This window comes from Mirounga angustirostris, unplaced genomic scaffold (assembly GCF_029215605.1).
Source record: "Mirounga angustirostris isolate CCGP_5_RB_7025 unplaced genomic scaffold, mMirAng1.0.hap1 SCAF_8, whole genome shotgun sequence".
NCBI lineage: Eukaryota > Metazoa > Chordata > Mammalia > Carnivora > Phocidae > Mirounga > Mirounga angustirostris.
This window is the reverse complement of record NW_026991716.1, coordinates 1017264-1038101: the sequence shown is the minus strand read 5'-3', so window position 1 is coordinate 1038101 and position 20838 is coordinate 1017264. Positions and strand designations below refer to the sequence as shown.

Below are 20838 nucleotides of genomic sequence, written 5' to 3'. Positions count from 1 at the left end.
ATGTGGCCTGGCCTACGTCCATCAGATTCACTTACAAGCAAGGTGCTCTGTGCAAAGACCCAAGGAAAGAAGGAGAACTGATCTGGGAATTGAATGCTGGGGGCAGGCAAGTGATGACCCCCAGAGAGAACTGCTACTATTTCTCTCACAATCCACGGGTTGTCCTTAAAGCACTGTCCACCTAAATTCTTATTCTGCTAAGAGCTCTATGCTTCTAAAGGATGAAGAAGAGGGGCACCTGGCTGGTCAGTTGGAAGAGTGTGTTACTCTTGATCTTGGGGTCATGAGTTCAAGCCTCATGTTGGGTGTAGAAATTACTAAACAGAAAAAGAAAGAAAGAAAGAAAAGAAAGAAAAAAGAGAAAGAAAGAAAGAAGAAAGAAAGAAAGAAAGAAAGAAAGAAAGAAAGAAAGAAAGAAAGAAAGAAAGAAAGAAAGAAACTTTAAAAAAGAGAGTGAGGAAGTGAGATGGAGGGAAGCCTGAAAGGCTGTCGGCAGGGGACACTGGTTTTTAACAGCAAACACCAAAAACGCATTTGGTAATGTATTCACACACCTACAGGGAAAGAAGAAAAAGGAGACCATGCAATGAGTTGCCACAAAATTACATTTACTTAACTTAAGGATTTTTATTCTTTGGGCATGTGCTTTTCAGTTCTGATATTTAAAATGCTTTTCCTTTTGATTTGACACTTTAGAAATTAATGATTAATAAAAGTTGTAGTTTCAGACTGGACGGCTTTATATTTATCTAAAACATATCAAGTCCAAATTCGAAATAACTGGTTGCAAAATAGTTTCATATCAGATTACACAGGACAAAAGGCATTCAAAACAAAGGTCATTTGGGATAAAAAGGAAGGGCCCAGCTTTCTGCCTTTTTTGGAGATTCTCACCATATAAAATGATTTCAAGGACTGTCCAATATTTGGCTTTTCAATAGCCACACACAGTAAATAAAATAAAATACAATATGTAACTGCATTTCACTACTTACACAGCCGAGTCTGCAAGTAGACTGAGCTTTCCTGTGGGCAGCTAAGTTTTATTGTAGTAAGTTTGTACTGAATGAAATTGTAATTAAGCTGGGAAAGGTCAGATTTCAGATAAGCAGGTTAGAATAAGCTTCCAGCAGTTTAGAGTAAGCGTCTAAGGGGACCACAATCTCACAACGTGCTGGCTTTGTGCAGACGCGCAGAGGGCAAGAAGGTACAGGAGCTGAGAGGAATCACCGCGGATGAGCAGAGCTGAACAGGGCTGTGACCTCAGTGCAATTCCAGAAGGACAAGATGCAAGGGATACAGAAGGAGAAAGCACGCAGAACACCCAGAGGAGAGTAAACCTCAGGACGCTGAAGTTAGATGCAGAGCAATAAACGTGAACTTTATTGGTACGATTTTCGGGGTAGTATGCTTCGTGCTGGTCATTTGACGGTGAATGAAAGATGCAATTTCTTCCTCAAGGAGATGAACCTAGAGAGGAAGAGAGCCAAAGAGACAACTAAACTTATGACAGCAGCATCCACAGGGTGGTTTGGGGGCCACACAGAGGAGGGCGCGGAAGAGGCCTGAGGACCAGGGGTGTGTGTGAGACAGACAGACAGACAGACACTCAGCAGCAGCATGCTGTGGTCTGGCTGGTGCACGCACACGCACACACGAGGTCGGGGTGTGCAGAAGGCGGAATTTCCACACGGAAACTCACACACGGTTCTGACGCCCTTGCAGGTCAAGCACAGGAGAATCACTCTCCCCTCTTTGCACGTCTCCCGAGGCTTCACTCTGCCCACAGCCCAGGGTAAGCAGAGCCTGGCTGCTTGGCGGTGAGGGGACCAAGAAAGTGTCACAGGGATGACAGGATAATGAGTTATGAACAACGCTGTGCTTGGCGGCGAGCGAGTTCTGAGTTCTGTCCTAAGCACTTGTGTTTCCAGCACCGCAGGGGCTCATGCAGCTGATGTTTCTCACGCCAGAAGTTCTACTGTCGGGAAATGATGTGGTAAAACAATGAAAGTAGCTTTTGCCTGGAAAACAATTTGAGCTACCTCAGTAAATTCATTTTAAGTTGAGTTTCATCAGAAGAGAAAAATAGTGTTAATGGTCACTGATCACCAACAATCACACGATGAATAATGACCTGCACGGAGGCAAGCTTTCACTTTCCACAGTTACTGCAAATCATGACCGCTATAGAGACAGGGCTGTTTTACAGTTCAGGTGGAGAAAACATGTAATATTATCTCTTCACACGGACAAAAGATAAACTGAGGCATATTAAACACTTTAAGAGTTTATTTGGGCAAAAAGTGATTTGGATCAGGCAGCACCAGGCCTGAAGTGGGTAGGAATGTTGCACCAACAGCTCAGGGAGAGACCCTTAAGAAAGCAGAAGCAGGGGCACCTGGGTGGCTCAGCTGATCTCAGCTCAGGTCTTGATCTCAGGGTCCTGGGTTCAAGCCCCACATTGGGCTCCATGCTGGGTATGGAGCCTACTTAAAAAAAAAAAAAGATAAAGCCTCCTCGGCTGTTTGCAACTATTGAATATAATTTCATAACCTTGAAGCATTGATAGGCTTAGACTTTGGCCTACTTACATAAGCCACCAGAGCATCAGACCCCTCAGTCTAATGGCTTCCTTCTTTAATTCACTTATCACTACATGGCATTAAGATAAAAGAAATTCATCACTTTTTTTTTAAAGATGTTATTTATTTATTTGACAGAGAGAGACATATATGGCGAGAGAGGGAACACAAGCAGGGGGAGTGGGAGAGGGAGAAGCAGGCTCCCCGCCGAGCAGGGAGCCCGATGCGGGGCTCGATCCCAGGACCCCGGGATCACGACCTGAGCCGAAGGCAGACGCCCAACAACTGAGCCATCCAGGCGCCCCAAATGCATCACTTTTGATAAAGAAGAGAGCACAGTTAAGTTCAGTCTTACTTGCAACTTGAGTCTAATTCAATTAACAAACCTTTGTTTAACTCCCTGGGTTGGAAATACTCCCTATTCTTTACTTCAGTGTTTTCCAAAAGGAATATTACTAGCATTTTGGATGGAAAAACTCTTTCTTTATACTCCACTGCAGTACACTCTCCTCTATACAACTGTCTATAGAACAGATGATAATATGTACTATGTAATACACTATGTTTAGAATTTCTGGACCCCACCCACAAAAATAAGTAGCACATCCCAGTCATTGTGACAACCAAAAAATATCCCCAAATGTATTTCCAAATGTAGATCAGAAGGTAGCAATGCTCTGGCTTGAGGACCAGGGAATATTAGCACAGATAGTTTCCTTACTGGTTGAATAAACAAAGTATTTTGTTTCACGTGATTTGCTCTATAGCATCCTTTTAATTAAAAGTTGATTCCTTTGGGCGTCTGGGTGGCTCAGTCGTTAAGCGTCTGTCTTCGGCTCAGGTCATGATCCCAGGGTCCTGGGATCGAGTCCCGCATCGGGCTCCCTGCTCGGCGGGAAGCCTGCTTCTCCCTCTCCCACTCCCCCTGCTTGTGTTCCTGCTCTCGCTATCTCTCTGTCAAATAAATAAATAAATTCTTTAAAAAAAAAAAAAGTTGATTCCTTTTTGGAAGGGAGATTAATATTCCTTAGCTTCTTCTAAAAGAAGAAGCATATATTTGTTTCCACAGTAGCAAGTGAAGAAAGGCCATTTCACAAGTAAGTTGAGAGCACAGACTGTATCTCCCAGATAGAGGAAACCTTGAGAAATTTAACACTGTATCATAGTTTTAGATAGAATGGAATAGTTACATTAACAAGTATATTGTACTTAATAAATGTGTTACCTTTTTTTTTTTAAGTGCGTAACTTAAAAAAGAGTCCCACTTGGTCAGAGGTATGGTCCTCCCAGCCCAGAGTGCATGATTCTAGAATTGTGGGATGCAATAATGCTCTCCTAGACGTCTACTCGTGACTTATATACGTAGTCACGTAAACATGACGAGTATGGGAAAGCTTTCCATAAAAAAGCAAGCCTTTCGAGGCATTTAAGGAAACATATCAGAGAGAGGAAAAGACAGAACTCTGCTTTAGGCTTCCCCCAGCCTAAAGGCTGACCTTTACAGGCACTGAGGGGAAAAACCAGGACATAATTATGCCTCCTGAGGTCAGCTCCTTCCCTTGCTCCAGTGTTTGCTTCAACACCACCAAGCAGCCGAATCCTGATGCTACCTGCCTGGTGATGTAAGCAAAATGTCAGAAACGATTAAGAAACGTTACTTGTTATTTCTGGAAACTGTCTTGGTTTTTAGGATGCCACTCTCGTTGGATTATTTGTGCTACACACTGAAGAGAGGCTTGGGTCAAGCCTTGTGTACAGTTCCTTGCTTCTACCTGGCGTAAAGGTGAGTAAGATGCTCTTGGGCACCATCTAGAGACGAGGCACACAGTGAGCGTGCAGTTACAAAGCAAGGTGGCAAGTGCTCTCACGAAGGGGAAGCGCAGAGCTGCTGGGGCATCTGACCCTAAGACGGTCAAACAGAAAGTTCCACGGGCGATAGGCTGATGCGGCTCTTATCACACGAGTACAGATGGCCAGACAGGGCAAGGGAGGCAGATAAGAACTTTTCAGACAGAATCCATGTACAAAGTCACAGAGGCAGTCTTTAAATGGTGCCGTTGGACCACAGAAGTGCGGATTGGGTAGGAAGGGAAAAGGAAGCGGGGCTGGAGAAGCAGGTGAGACCCTGAAGAGTCCCGTCGCCAGGCTGACGAGCTGAGCCGTCAGCAGGTGCTAAGCAGGCACGGGACGCTGGCTTTGGGTTTCAGGACCGTCACTGTGGTGACGGTGTGCACGACGGGAACCGCTGGAGGCTCGGAGACCACAAGAACCGTCCAGGGGAGCTCTCAGGAGGCAGGTGGAACTTGCTGGCTGCCTACGGGACCGAACGGGTGGAAGAAGCGCCCTGAGGTGACTCGCATGCTTCTGACCAGAGGGCTGCTTTCTGCTTCCCTCTCATCTCTCTCATCTTCCCCTGACTTTTCCGGTGTTCTCACAGAGCTTACTCCACTACCAGCTCCACTTTTCTTCCCGATAACTTGGCTGGCTCACAAATCTTACCATTTAATCTTTCTTGCTTATATATATATGTTCACTTATACATTCATAAATATACATTGCTAGTCCTCATGTTGCCTAAGCTCAAGTTTTTTATTTTGGCAAAGAAGGTCTAAAGCCTCATTTCACTTGGATGTTCCATTTCCTTTGCACTGTTCAAAATGATCATATTCTGCCAAATCAGCTTCTTTTCTCAATGTTTCCTTTCAAGATGGAACTAGCTTTTCCCACAACTTACAGGCTGGAAATACTTGTTTTGGTTCTCTCCTAGGTTCAAACTCTTGGACGTACACAAAGATCACAAAATGAGCCTATAGTAGGGACAAAAGGGGAAGATGAGGCAGCCGTCTGAGGAAGCGCGGGTTGCTTGGGCATCTCATCTCTAAGAGTAACGTGTGCAGGAATCGTATTACAGAGACAAAGCAAGACTTATCTAAGATGGTAGGAGGGTGATTACAGAATAAGACAGTAAGATTTTTGTTACTAAACTTGCCACTCTGCCCAACCTGTGGTTAGCTGCAATGCATGTTCTTCAAACATCTATCTCCCTTGAGGACCTCTGTGGCTCTATGGGCTTTCTTTTTTCTTTTATTTTTTTAAGACTTTATTTATTTATTTGACACAGAAGAGAGAGAGCATGAGCAGGGGGAGCTGCAGGAAAAGGGAGAAGGAGGCTCCTCACTAAGTAGGGAGCCCTATGCGGGACTCGATCCCAGGACCCTGAGATCATGACCTGAGCCAAAGGCAGAGGCTTAACCGACTGAGCCTCCCAGGCGTCCCTCTACGGGCTCTCTGCCCACCTTTCTACTCTAAGTAACAGCCAGTGTCCCCTGCCTCCAAGTCACATGCCGCTCTTCAGGTAGCAGTGATCCCTACAGACTGCACCTGTCTTTCTTCTCTACAGCATGAGCACGTACTACCCCCACATTTCTTCCCCCACCCAGCCTGGAGGCCATTGTACCAAACACAGCTCTTGCACAGGTATTTCTCACGACTTCTTTGCGGGCAGCAAAACTGAAGAACAATAAAGTTGGAAGACCTTTCGAAACTCTTTGACTTCAAACCTGGCCAGAAAGTTACAGAAATCAAGACAGTATTGTATTGGTGAGAGAACAGATCGAAAGAACAGAATAAAGAGCACAGAAATAGAACCACAAAAATATAGGCGGCAATCTTCGATAAAAACACAAAGGCAATTCTTTTTTTTTTTAGATTTTATTTTTTTATGTAATCTCTACCCCCACTGTAGGGCTCAAACTCATGACCCAGAGATCAAGATCACATGCTCTCTTGACAGAGCCAGCCAGGCACCCCCCCAAAACAAAGGCAATTCAGTGGAGAAAGAATAGTCTTTTCAACCAGCGGTGCTGGTACAACTAGGTATGCACATGCAAAAAACAAAACAAAAATAAGAAGGAAGGAAGGAGACAGAAAGAAAGAGAAAAAGAAAAAAAGGAATCTAGGCACAGACTTTATAACTAGCACAAAAATTAACTCAAAATGCATCACAGACTTAAATGTAAAACACAAAACTATAAAACTTCTAGAAGATAGCAGAGGGGGAAATCTAGGTGAGCTTGGCTTTGGTGATAACTTTTTAGATACAACACCAAAAGCATGATCTGAGAAAGGAAGAAATTGGTAAGTTGGCTTCATTAAAACTAGTAACTCTCACTCTGCAGAAGTCACTACTAAGAGAATGAAAAGACAAGCTTAGCATGGGAGAAAATATTTACAGAACATGTATCTGACAAAGGACTTGTATCCAAAATATACTTAAAGCTCAACAATCAGAAGACAAACAACCCAACCTACAACCCTAAAAAACCCTACCCAGCAACCCTAAAAAATCAGGATAAGATCTAAACAGACACTTCACCACATAAGATACACAGATGGCAAGTAAGCATATGAAAAAATGCTCGACATCATAGGTCATTTGGGAATTGCAAATTAAAACAGTGAGATACCACCATATATCTATTAGAATGGCTAAAATTCAAAAAACCCCGACAATACCAAACGGTATTAAGGATGTGGAGCAAAAGGAACCTTCATTCACTGTTTGTGGAAATGCAGAATGGTACAGCCACTTTGCAAGAGAGTTGGAAGTTTCTTACAAAGTTAAATACAATGTTACATATGATCCAGCAATTGTATTCCAGATATTTACCCAAATGAGTTGAAAACATAAAGCTCGCACATAAATATTTATAGCAACTTTATTCATAATAAAGTTGCCGAAACCTGGAAGCAACCAAGACGTGTGTCAAAAGGGGAATGGATCAGCAAACTGTTATACGCATAAAATGGAATATTATTCAGTGATTTAAAAAAGCTATCAAGCCACAAAAAGGCAGGGAGGAACCTTAAACGCATACTTCTAAGTGAAAGAAGGCAGTCTGAGAGGCTACATACTGTGTGATTCCAACTACATGACAGCCTGGGAAAAGCAAAGCTACAGAGACAGTAACAGGAACAGTGCTGCCTTGGGCTCAGCTGAGACCGGGAGGAGTGACCCTCAGGGCGGTGACACTGCCTTGATGGATACAGGACATCGTGCATTTGTCAAAATCTACAGAATTGTACAGCACAAAGGGTTGAGCCCTAATGTGAACTATGAGCTTCAGTAGATCATGTATCAACATCAGCATCCATTGTAACAACGTGCCACGCTAATGCAAGGTGTTAATAAGGGAAATCGTACTGGGAAGAGGAGGGGGTATATGGGAACTCTGCACAGTGATCTGCTGTGCAGCCCCCCACTGCCCATAAAGTCGCCTCATCCCATTTCAGCATGGCACGCCTCTCCTCTCCTGCACTGAACACCTAGAGAACAATCCCCAGTACCCCACTGTGGTAGAGAAGCAATCACATCCAGCAGGGAGGAATGGGCCCGAGACCCCAGAATCTAAGTGCTTCTTAAACAACTTTGACTTTCCTTGTTTTAGCAGCCTGCTGCACTCTCATTCCCACACGTAGCTGCTATTGTCTTAGGGGATCCCATTGTATGAACTGAGTTTTGTCACCCACAGAGTTTGCAAAATCAATTAGCCTTAGTCAATACACTTTCCTGCTTCTAAAACTGTAAATTGCCCTTCCATTTTTCCTTGCCATTGTGAGTTTGTGCATTTAAAAAAATCTGTTTTAGTCTTGCCTGGGAGGGAATTAAATTAGTTGCTCTAGTTATCGTTATCTTTACTTGTATGTTCACATCTCTGGTAATAAATAGTACAAAGTGCATTTTAATACTTTACAGGAACGATACCACCTTGGGTATAGCGCTTACTTAAAATAAATAAACTTTAAGGATTGGGAAAACAAACTCAAATTGCACTAAATACAATACAGTTTAGTCAAAAGGAATAATTCTCACAAGACCACAAGCATTCTGTAATAACAAAACATTATCGTGAAGGCAGTTACATTCATTTTTCATCAAACAAGCTGACCAAAACCTGGAATCCAGTCTGATCCCTGTTTGTCTCTTTAAGTCATTAATATGAACAATTTCCTTTCCTCTTGAAGAGTCCTGTTAGAGCAAGAGGACCCCACCCGAGGGGAATGCAGACCTGCAAGGGGGGCCTTAAGCTCCCTTCAGATCCCCTATCAGAGCAAAGTGCACAGCTGCTGGGCATTCTGGTGGTTGCTCCATGAACAGAGCTGCTCGGCATGAGGATCAGGGAGCTCTTCTGCTTTCAGCAGGCACGGGATGTCCCACCCAGCCTCATTCCATAGTAATGCCGACACACTCGGCAAACGTGTGATCGCCCCCACCGCGGGCAGCAAGGACGTCACAGTCACCTGGTGTCCCGTGATCAGACATTCAGTGCCCAGGAGAAGGGGCCCCGAAAGAGAGTATCTACAGAAAATATACAGGAATTGTAACTGAATTCTCCCATATGACATGCTCCTATGTGAGAATTTTAAAAGTAGACAATGAAAGGAAAACACTGAACTGTGATCCCTCATTGAAATTTTAAGGATTACAAAAAAGCTTAGAAAATCTACCCCTTCCCCACACAATTATTATTATCTGTGCTTCCAAATGTTACCCAGGAAAATCACTTCTCTGATAAAGCCTGGCTTAAAAAAAAAAAAAAAAAAATTGGGCGCCTGGGTGGCTCAGTTGGTTAAGCGACGGCCTTCGGCTCAGGCCATGATCCTGGAGTCCCCGGATCAGCTCGGGTTCTGCTTCTCCCTCTGACCCTCCCCCCTCTCGTGCTCTTGCTCTCATTCTCTCTCAAAATAAATAAAATCTTTAAAAAAAAAACCACCTAAAATTAAAATAAAAAGGGAACTCTAAACTTTGCAATCTCTGAATTCGGGCATAATATAAACCATGGGATACGAATTTCTGAAATCTTTCTCCTGCCAGTGTTGCATCTACAATGGCTGATCGGGTGGTCGTTACTTTCTTGCATTTTCTGTATAACATCATTCATGATCGACACCAAAGTCAAAATTCATGCAGATCACTTAGTTTGCTGACAGTACTTAAAGATGTTAGAACATGTAATGGGAAAAGGATCCCTATTATAACAATAAATTCAAAAAACAAAAACTTAAGAAATGTGGAGGGTCTCTATTGGGAATTTTTTTTAAAAACCGCTGCCTTATAAGAAGGAAGCCTTTGGGCGCCTGGGTGGCTCAGTTGGTTAAGCGACTGCCTTCGGCTCCGGTCATGATCCTGGAGTCTCGGGATCGAGTCCCGCATCGGGCTCCCTGCTCAGCAGGGAGTCTGCTTCTCCCTCTGACCCTCCCCCCCTCTCATGTGCTCTCTCTCTCTCATTCTCTCTCTCAAATAAATAAATAAAATCTTAAAAAAAAAAAAAGGAAGCCTTTAATAAATAGAAATATATGCCTTGCTCTTAATCTAGCAATTCAATGTAATCCAAATATAAACACAGAAAAATAGTGGAGGGAATGAAGGAGGGAGATAATAGAATGATATTAATGTTCATCTGGAAAAACAAACACATACTAATCAGAAAAGCACTGTTAGAGAGCAGTGATGAGGACGAGACTTACAAGATACTAAAAATATAGCTTATAAAATAAGATGAAAAAGAGGGAGGCAAACCACAGGAGGCTCTTAACTCTAGGAAACAAACTGAGGGTTGCTGGAGGGGAGGTCGGTGGGGGGATGGGGTAACTGGGTGATGTAATGAGCACTGGGTCTTATACTCAACTGATGAATCACTGAATTCTACCCCTGAAACTAATAATAATACACTTTATATTAGGTAACTTGAAGCTAAATAAAAAAAATAAAAATTTAAAGAATTTTAAAAAATGTATTTTAAAGCTACGATGATCACAACACATTAGTCCTGGAGAGGAAATGGACCAACAGGAGGAAGTGGAGTCCACCTGCCCCCACTCCTCGCTGCCGGCCTAGAATCACCGCGCCCTGTGGCCTGGCTGGCTAGGGTCATCCAGGGTCGACTTGTTACAGTTACAGTTTGGTCTGCCCGACTTGTATTAGCCGCCTGGCCTCCTGCCTCCTGGTGGGGTCCTTGAAGTCACCACGATCTCACTGATCTAACTTCATCAGTCCAGGACTGTATAGACTTTCCTGTGATTAGGAAAATTCAGTTACAATTACTTTATATCTTCTATAGATAAAGCTTATCTTTCCTTGCAATATGTATTTACAAGTGAGATAAAATCATTCGGGGGACGCCTGGGGGGCTCAGCCGGTGAGGCGTCTGCCTTCCGCTCAGGTCATGATCCAGGACCAAGCCCCACTGGGTCTCCCTGCTCAGCGGGGGGCCTGCTTCTCCCTCTCCCTCTGCCGCTCCCCCTGCTTGTGCTCTCTCGCTCTCTCTGTCTCTCTGTCAAATAAATAAATAAAATCTTTAAAAAAAAGATAAAATCATTCAGACTGACTTTTTAAAGCTGAAGAGCCAAATATGTCACTATATTTATGCGAACCCTTAATGAATATTTAGGGTAATGTTTTCTTGATAAAAAGCAAATACTAAAGGCAATGCAAAATAACACAACTAGTTTGGAAATCAGTTTGGCAGTTTTCTTGTAACGTTAAAGTACACTTACCACCCAACTCAGCAATACCGCCCCTAAGTATACTTACCCAAGAAAAGTGAAAGCATATTTTCAGACAAAGACTAGACCCAACCCAAATGTCTATTAACTGGCAAGTGAATTTGCTATACCCACACACTGAAATTCTACCCGTCAATAAGAGGAAGAATTACACATGCAACAACACAGCAGTACACAGCAGGACCTCCAAAGCATCGTTGTCAATAAAAAAAAAGTGATTCTATGAAATTCTAGATAAGTAAACTAAAGTGACCTATAGTGAGAGAAAGCAAACTGATGTTTGCCAGTGGTCTGAAAATGGACGGACTGACTTAGAGGAGCATGAAGGGACATTTCTAGGCTATGAAAACACTGTGTGGATAGTTCTATGGCCGTTGATTTGTCAAAGCTCATTAAACTGTACTCTTAAAATTGCTGAGTTTTATCGTATATCTCAGTCGAGCCGATTAGAACAACAGCACCAGGAACAGGCCACCACCTATGCCGGCAATTTCTCTGGGCAGCACGTCCTAGCTGGGGTTTGCGTGGCTTCTGGTTGCACCAAATGTGAGTCTCGTCCCTGCACACATTCTAGGAGTTACCAGAACACCCTGTTCGGAAAGCTGACCTTGAGCCGAGTGACAGGAAATGGCACCACAGCGAGAGGTTCGTTTCCATGCTGAAAAGGTCACTTTCTGTATTCATTTTAGTAGCTGGGTATTTGTTCAAGCAATGTTCCGCTATTTGCTTCTCTTCCTCAGGGCTTCAATTAGTGAAGAACGTCGGACGTAAGAGAAAAAGCCCTGAAAAATCCTAACAGGACAAAAACAAAATCTGAAGCTAGTAGCTCTGTTTGTTTGGAGAAAACTGAGAGTTGCCCACTCTGCAACTGCTGGGTAGATCCCCCCGCCCCGCAGAGCAGAGATCTAAACCCCTCCCCGAGGACAGCTCCCATTCTCTCCCACCTGTTCTCCTGGCTCATCCCGCACAGCCAGCGCCTGCTCCCCGCTCTCCGGGGGCCGCTCCCGCACCCGGGCCTGCAGCTCCTCGGGCAGGAGGGTCAGGAACTGCTCCCCCACCAGCAGCTCCACGATCTGCTCCTTGCTGTGCGTCTCGGGCCGCCGCCAGCGTCGGCAGAGCTCCCCGAGCCCGGTGCGACTCTGAGCCTCGAGGGGTCCAGGTGTCTCTGGAGAGCAAAACTGAAGCACCTGCAAAAGATCTCCCTGGTACGCGCTTTCTCCCTTCGAAAGCTGGAGTCTCCTTTCCAAGTATGTTCATCTTGCTCCACCTTCAGGGTCACCAGCCCCACCGCGTCCTCTGGAACTTGGAGGGTCCAAGGTCCAGCTTCGCTTGCTTCGTGGTCTGCTGGACTGAAATAACCCGACAGAGCGTATTACACGCTCTCCGTTGAGAGATTCCCCTCGAGGTTCTTCAGGGTGGCAAAGAAGTAGGAAACCCCACGAAGAGCAGGACAACCTAGATGCCAGACACGTTCTGACTCACGAAACAGTAAGGGAATACTATTAGGGGGAAAAATGCTAAAATTATTTACACGCCACCGAAAGACAATTTCCACAGTTGTCCATAAGCAAAGAAAACTTAAGAGACAAGAGATCACCAACTCGAATTCCCAGGTAATGAAAGATCCTCGCTTTTCCTGCTTCCCAGCGAACGGGCGGCCCCTTCCTCTGTGACTGACAACACGCAGTTAGGGGCTCACCTCCTGCTGCGCGCTGACCAGGCAACGTTACTAATCGTTTACACGTCCGTCTCCACCCATGGAGCCAGGTCCCCGTCTATACGTCACAGTTACACTGATTAGTCCCTCAGGGTTTCTGAAGCGCGGCTGATACCCAGCAAGGCCCCGGGCTCGCCAGGCAATGGAAATGGACAGGAGGCCTCGTGGGGGCCCCAGAAAGGCTTCACGGGGACTTCTGCTCCGCGCAACGAGGCCGCCGGAAGGAAGGAATTCTCGGGCTGGCTCCCCGAGCGGCGGTCACGGAGGGTTTTTTACGGAAACGTAGGTGGGGAAAGGGTTTAGTACAAGCAGGTGGAGGCGGGGGTGTATCCGCACCTGCGCGCGTAAAGATCGCGCTCCTTCCCGCGTGGCAGGTCCACTTAACACGTTAAATCTGCACCCCAGGGGTGACTTCTAACGTCCCCAGGAGGGCGGAGTCCGCCGAAGGTCAGCGCTGGGGTCCGTCCCGGTGCAGACTGGTTTGGTCCGGTGCTCGCCAGCTCAGGGGCCCGCACCCTCCCCCCGCATCCCTGCAGGGCACGCGACTCGGGACGCACAGAGGTTTGTTTCGTGCTAACGGAGACAGCTGCGCAAGGCTGGGTTTTGCGCTCGGGGTCGAGAGGACCCGAGTCCAGTCCCTGCTCCCTTCCACCAACGTCCTCTTCATGTCACAACCAGTCAGGATGAACGGCTAAAAACACAAATACTCTGTAATTCCGAGTAACTCCAGGGCTCCGAAAAGGAAATCACAGGAAGGTCCCGAGTTCAAACGTCTTCCTGCGATTCTTCGCGCCCCGCGCAGCGCGCGTGGCCCCGCGGGAGCTCCCGCGGCCAGCCTGGAGGAGGCGGCGTGCGCGGGGCCGCGGGGAGGCCGCGCTCCGAGCCGAAGGGCGCGCCTGAGGGGCCCAATCAGGCTGGGGCGCCCCCGCCAGCCCCCCCCCCCGCAGGCTCGCTCACCCCTCTCTCCGCCCCCTCCGGGCACTCCCCTGCGGGCTCGCTCTCCCCTCCCTCCGCCCCTCCGCAGGCTCGCTTTCCCCTCCCTCCGCCCCCCTCCGGCCCCCACCCCTGCAGGTTCGCCGCTCCGCCCCCCCCGCAGACTCGCTCTCCCCTCTCTCCGCCCCCTCCGGCCCCCACCCCTGCAGGTTCGCCGCTCCACCCCCCCCGCAGGCTCGCTCTCCCCTCCCTCCGCCCCCCACCCCTGCAGCTTCGCCGCGCCGCCCCCCCGCAGACTCGCTCTCCCCTCTCTCCGCCCCCTCCGGGTACCCCCCCTTGCGGGCTCGCTCTCCCCTCTCTCCGCCCCCTCCGGGTACCCCCCCTTGCGGGCTCGCTCTCCCCTCCCTCCGCCCCTCCGCAGGCTCGCTTTCCCCTCCCTCCGCCACCTCCGGCCCCCACCCCTGCAGGTTCGCCGCTCCGCCCCCCCCGCAGACTCGCTCTCCCCTCTCCGCCCCCTCCGGCCCCCACCCCTGCAGGTTCGCCGCTCCACCCCCCCCCGCAGGCTCGCTCTCCCCTCCCTCCGCCCCCCACCCCTGCAGCTTCGCCGCGCCGCCCCCCCGCAGACTCGCTCTCCCCTCTCTCCGCCCCCTCCGGGTACCCCCCCCTGCGGGCTCGCTCTCCCCTCTCTCCGCCCCCCACCCCTGCAGGTTCGCCGCTCCGCGCCCCCGCAGGCTCGCTCTCCCCTCCCTCCGCCCCCCACCCCTGCAGGTTCACCGCCCCCCCCACCCCCGCAGGCTCGCTCTCCCCTCCCTCCGCCCCCTCCGGCCCCCACCCCTGCAGGTTCACTGCCCCCTCTGAGGGCTGGGCAGGCCTCCCCCGGAAGCCGGGGCCGCGCGCGCCGCGGGAGCGGAAGTAAAGGTGGGCTCCCACGGACCTTGAAGAGGCGGGTCCTAGAGCAGCCGGCGGGGGAAACCAAGGTCTCTCTGGAGGGCTCTCTAGGACGCGGGCGGTCTCGCGCTCTCGGTGGTGCCCCAGTCTCCGTGGGCCAGCCCCAGAGGGCTTCCAGGCTGTCCAGCTGGAACACTGTGCCCGTCCTTCCAGAGTTAAGTTCGCTTCTCCCACCAACACTACCCATAGCACCTGCAGACCCCTTTCTTTGTGCTGGGAAGAGGTGTGCACGTTGCACACATTAGCTCATTTGATCCTGGAAATAAGGCACGAGGTTAAACGGTTTACTGATAGTCAAAGAACTTTAAACTCTGTGGTGGCCTTTTGCCACAGATCTTCACGATTTTACTGAGCTGCAGGGCTTTCGCCCCACCCCTATGATACCCAAATTCCATGGTGTGACACCTTTGAAAAGCCATCACTTGATTGTCTAACTCCCTATTCCACAACCTCTCTAGACTCACCTGGGCTCTAAAATCTGAACAAATGTTAATTGCTTCCCCTAACTGTAAGTAGATGAAGCAATGGATGAGACTCCCAGAAAAGGCTTTTGTAGAATTTTGAAACTTGTAAGAGAGGAAAAAAGAATTTCCCCCCTGCCCTTCTAAGTTCTTGGCTGGGGTCCCGGTAACAAAAGAGATGAATGAGAGAAAAACACAAGCAAGTTTATTAACGTATATATCTCATGTACACATGGCAGAGACCCAGGGAAAAAATGAGGGACTCTCCAAGGTGGCTTAGAATTCAGGCTTGAATACCATCTTCAGCTAAAGACAAAACAAAGAGGGTGTCAGGGAGGTCAGTTACGGGAGCTGACCAGGAAAAGTATAAACAGGAGTGAGCTCTGTTAGTACCTTCTTGTTTCTTGTGATTTGGGGTCATCCTTCTCTTCCTCAGACAGGGAGACACCATTACAAAAGGGTAACTTGTACTCTGTTTTTAGAGCTTCTCCTGAGTCTGCTGTTCCTCAAAATAATCCTTATGCCAAAAAAAAAAAAAAAAAAAAAGCCTATTTTGCTGCCCTTGAAACTCATGTCTTATTCTGATCCCTTTTCTTATTATAATCTCTTGATTTGTGACCAGATTTTGAAAGGAGGGAATAATAATCTTATACCCTTTCCCTTCATAACATGTAAGGACATCTTCCAACTTCCTTGAGATGTCCAGATCAACTCCCCTCTCTAACAGGTTTCTCCAGGTCAGGACTACATATATACTTTACTTCTAATTTCACTCTTTCTTTCAACTGATACAGGCTGTAGACACAGATGACCTCACCCAGCCCCAGAATGAAGACTGAGCTCCTCAGTATTACAAAGTCAAGATTACAAAATCAAGAGTTTGTAGGGGCACCTGGCTGGCTCAGTTAGTAGAGCATGGGACTCTCGATCTTATCAGTTTGAGCCCCATGTTGGGTGTACAGATTACTTAAAAATAAAACCTTCAAAAAAAAAAAAAAGGCTATTGGTTGACTAGAGAATTACTGCAAATTGGAGGGTGCTTGCCAGGATGTGGTGAGATAAATGCCTATTCTCCACTTTTTAACAAATTCAGATCTAAAATCCAATTCCATAGGAGTGTACTAGTGAAATAAGGAAGATGTTTCGGTTTTGAAGGTTGTGATCACATCCACCTCCACTGTGACTTCTGTCAGGAAAAATTTTCAAGGAGTTTGAAATAGATAGCACAAAGTTTCTAAGGTACCTTGAGTAGGACGACTGTCTTAGTTAGTGTGGCTGCCGCAGCAAAATGCCGCAAACCAGGTGGCTTAACTACAGAAGTTTATACCTTAGAGTGCCAGAAGGTGTAAAGTCCCAGATCAGGGTGGTCCACGAGGTCGGGTTCTCGTGAGGGCCCTTCTCTGTTTCAAAGGGTGTCTTCTTGCTGTGTTCTCACAGGGCTCAAGAGCACAGGGAGGAAGCAAGGTCCCTCAGGATTTTTTACAATGACCCTAATCCTATTTTGGAGGGCTCTACCCTCATGACATCTAAACCCTACATACCCTCCACAGATCCCATCTCCTAATACCATGACATTAGGGGGTAGGGTTTCAACATGAATTCTGGAGGGACACATTCAGTCCATAACAGCGATTTTCATTGGTTTTAAGCGATCTCACAACTCTGAGTTGTAGGAAACTGGTAACAGTGCAAATAATTTTCATCCACAGAAATGCAAATGAAATTGTGTCCAGTGGAATGTGAATGATCATTGTCCTGGAAATTGACAGTTAAAAACAAATCTACTTGTAAATTTGCTTCAGCATTCCAGATTGTCTATAAATATGTAGTACTTCGAATTTTTTTTTGTTATTTTTTAACATTTGTTTCTTTAAATTCAATTAATTAATATATAATGTATTATTGGTTTCAGAGGTACAGGCCGGTGATTCATCCTGAGTTTTCTTTTGAGCCAGTTGTAACATCTTACTGGTTGTTACATTATCCGACACATACTCATTTTCATTTGTATGAGAGTCGTCAATTTACTTTTTTTTTTTTAACAGTCTTTTAACCATTTGAAAACTAGGGGTACACACCAGTGGCAGAAACAAAATACGACCTTGTGGCTGGCAAATGCAGATGGCAGAACACGGTTTGGGTCTGAAACTAAAACGGGCCACCGCTACCCCTTCGCCCCACGTCTATACCGGGAACCCAGCGGACACGCTGGCCCCGCGGCTCTGGGAAGGCTCACGAGCTCTGTTAAACAGCAGCGCAAAAGCCAGAGACCACGGGAGCACAGCTGAGCATCAGGGTCGCCCAAAAATGCGGGTCAAGGAAGGAGAACTGTTACTCTTCCTCACATTTTTCTCCCAAGGGGGAGGACCAAGGAAAGGGTGAAGCAAGTTAAGTCTCTTCCCGGTAATTCCAAGAGGCATTAGCGCGTAAAACAGAAAGGGGAAGTGCCTCTTAAGCTGTGGTTTTGTAAAAATTCTGTAGTCACGTTTTCTGGCTCTTGTTTTAAAACCGAAAAAGCCAATGTGCGAGCCAGACCTGAAAAGCTGGGAGCATCCTCCTTTTTTCCTTCTAGAATCTTCCGGGGAACCGCCTCCTCTCCCTCCCACTACGGGCCTTTCTCGAACTCAGCCGGGTCTCCCGAAGCCCCTGCCCGCTCGGCTCGCAGCGGCGACGGGAGGACCGGGGCCCCACGCGCAGCAGGTCGGCTCTGCGTCGCCCGCGCGCGCTGAGCGGCCGCGGAGACGCCGTCCGCCCGCCTCCCCGCGGTCGGGCCGTCGGGCGGCGCGCACACCCGTCGGCCCCCGCGTCTGGGGTCACACCGGGGCCCTCGTCCCGACAGCGCCCCCGGGGAGCCCGTCGGGGACCAGGCCGCCTCCCCCGCCCGCGGCGTCCCTCGCGTTGCGCGCACTCGCAGGGACTCGGCGGCGAGCGCGCTCCCGCGCCGTCGGGGCCGGGCCCCGGGGCGGGCACAGCGGACTAACAGGGGGCCGCGCAGGAGGGCCGGGCGGCCGGTCCCGCTCCGTCAGGACGGGGCGCGGGCGGACCAGGAGGCACGGCACGGACGAAACGCTCGGCAGCGGCGCCGCGGCCTGAAAACGCGGGGCAGCACGGACGGCCCGCGCGGGCCTCCCTCCGGGCGCGGCGGCGGCACCTGCCGCAGGACTCTGCGGGGCGGGACGCGGGCCGGGCCGAGCCGGCCGCCCGAGGCCGCGGGCAGGGACCCGCCACCTCTCCGCCCCGCCCCGCCTCGGCGCCGCCTTCGCGGCGAGCCCCAAGTCTCGCGCTTCCCAGACGTCTCGCGATGCCATCCGCCCGTCGTCTCGGCTCCCGTTTGAGTCTGCGCCAGATCGCTCGGCTCTCAGAATGTATCGCGATATTTTCGCTTTTGAGCTTGTCGGTGTTTTAACAGCCCCTGTAAGAAAATTTTAAGTCCGTTTTTAATAGTGTAGGTTGGTAAGGCCTCTCATCGTGCTGCTCCGATCGTCCAGTAGTGTAGGCAATTAGGGGGAGGAGCAAAAACGATGTGTCAGAAGTGGGATTCGAACCCACGCCTCCATTCGGAGACCAGAAGCCCCAGCGCGGGGAAGCGAAGCTTGAGTCTGGCGCCTTAGACCACTCGGCCATCCTGACACCCTGCGGAAGGCGGAGATTTTCCGCTGAAGTAGATGTGGAGGAGTGGCGCGTCCGTGACGTGCGCGCCGGCCGGAGCGCTGACGACGGAGGCGCCGCCGGAGGAGGACAGAGCCCCTGCGGATCGGACAGGAACCCCGGCGGAGCGCCAGTGCTGGGGCGCCAACGCGGACACGGCTTCCCGCGGCCGCAGAGCGGCGGGCGCGCCTCGAGGACCGAGCGCCGGCTTCCCCCGCCCTCCGCTCGGCTCCCGGCCTCTTGCCCTCACCCGCGTCCCGGCGCGCCAGTGGCTTTCTTTTGACGAGAGAGGAACGACAGCACACGGAACAGAAGCCCCCAATTCCGTGGCACGGCCCCCGCCTCCCCACGGGTGCCCCGCACTGGTCGGGGAGTTTGTTGGGCTCGGAAGGCGCCTGCGCCCGGGCTCACATCTGCAGGAGCAGGGGCAGGGGCGGGGCAGGGCAGGGGCAGCGGCAGGGGCAGCGGCAGGGGCAGGGCCGGGGCAGGGGCAGCGGCAGCGGCAGGGGCGCGGCAGGGGCAGGGCCGGGGCAGGGGCAGCGGCAGGGGCAGGGCCGGGGCAGGGGCAGCGGCAGGGGCAGGGCCGGGGCAGGGGCAGCGGCAGCGGCAGGGGCGCGGCAGGGGCAGCGGCAGCGGCAGGGGCGCGGCAGGGGCAGCGGCAGCGGCAGGGGCGCGGCAGGGGCAGGGCCGGGGCAGGGGCAGCGGCAGCGGCAGGGGCAGCGGCAGGGGCAGCGGCAGCGGCAGGGGCAGCGGCAGGGGCAGCGGCAGCGGCAGGGGCAGCGGCAGGGGCAGCGGCAGCGGCAGGGGCAGCGGCAGGGGCAGCGGCAGCGGCAGGGGCAGCGGCAGGGGCAGGGCAGGGGCAGGTGCAGGGCAGGGGCCCTACTCCCGGTCCCGGGGCCGCTCTCGGGCGCTCGGAGCCGAGCCCTACGCGTCCGCTGTCAGGTCGGGGACACCGGCGGCCCCGCGCCACACCTCCCGACGCAGCGGGACGGAGAGCCCCTGGGGGTCTGGGAAACTCCGCCGAAGAAACCCCCGCAGGCCTGCTGCCGGCCCAGGACACCGCCCGCGTGCAAGGCGGGGGCTCGATGGATGGATCCGACCACTTGTTTCGGCCGCTCTGCGTTGGGCTAAGCTCAGAGAGACGGATTTGAGACTTTTAAGTACATTTTGTCCCAACGGGTTATTTTTTGTATTGACACAAAAACTGTAAGGCAAAGGTTAGGTCTCTTTTCTTCATGAAAAGAGAAATAATTTGAGTTTTGGTAGCCCTATCTTAGATTTCCAGACTCCCCTGGGTGTGAAACTCCCTTTTTGATAGTGAAGGAGAAAATGGCTTGGTACTAACTCTACGATATTCCTTATTCACCTACATTACAAATCTAAGACCACGTGATAAGCATGACCGGAGAGGTTTCATTTTTATAAACAAAAATAGCCATAAAACACAAAGCTGCTGTTCCATGCGATCTTACTGCAATCAGTATATCATTCCTGTGGCATTTTCTGTCACATTATATTGTGAATAAAATTTTTCTATAGAAATTAAATGATTTAAAAATTCACATATAAGAAACATTTAATGCTTTTCAGCCTACTTTGTGGCTGATTTTGTTACTTGATGTGCTAATTTGGGCAATTTAATTTACATTTTACCAATCTGTGTAGATAACTAAAAGCCCAGTTACGTATTTTATAATTTTAGGCTACTTACGCCATGCTTGGGATGTTGTTTGAAAGAAAGAAAAATATACTTCACATATTTCGGCACCTTCACCTTTACTCCTAAATAAACCTGCGGATGATCTGATGAGGGGTAAACGGACATATTTCATGTACACACATACCAAAGACATACTTGTGGCTGAAGTGAGTTGATAATGTTGTGCAAAGGATAGTTGTCACCAACTCATTTCTTTATGGTCCTTAATGAAATAAACATCTTGTATACTGTTAATTCTGTAAGCAGATGCATGTTCAAAATCTC

General features: G+C 49.5%; 2 long non-coding RNA genes and 1 other non-coding gene across 4 annotated transcripts; all 3 read right to left on the bottom strand.

Moving 5' to 3' along the window:
- Positions 1-1476: 1476 nt before the first annotated feature.
- Positions 1477-13847, bottom strand: LOC123837339 (uncharacterized). 2 transcript variants are annotated; one of them, XR_010413459.1, is made up of 3 exons: positions 12092-13835; positions 11755-11939; positions 1477-2021 (listed from the first exon to the last, which is right to left on the bottom strand). It is a non-coding gene; the product is annotated as an uncharacterized LOC123837339 (long non-coding RNA). The 2 variants fall into 2 exon arrangements; XR_006789184.3 differs by lacking the exon at positions 1477-2021 and having other exon boundaries at positions 9899-11939; positions 12092-13847.
- A 3357-nt stretch (positions 13848-17204) lies between these two features.
- Positions 17205-19498, bottom strand: LOC135365514 (uncharacterized). Its single transcript, XR_010413458.1, has 2 exons — positions 19105-19498; positions 17205-18618 (listed from the first exon to the last, which is right to left on the bottom strand). It is a non-coding gene; the product is annotated as an uncharacterized LOC135365514 (long non-coding RNA).
- TRNAL-CAA (transfer RNA leucine (anticodon CAA)) lies at positions 18731-18836 on the bottom strand. Its single transcript has 2 exons — positions 18799-18836; positions 18731-18776 (listed from the first exon to the last, which is right to left on the bottom strand). It is a non-coding gene; the product is annotated as a tRNA-Leu (tRNA).
- Positions 19499-20838: the final 1340 nt, after the last annotated feature.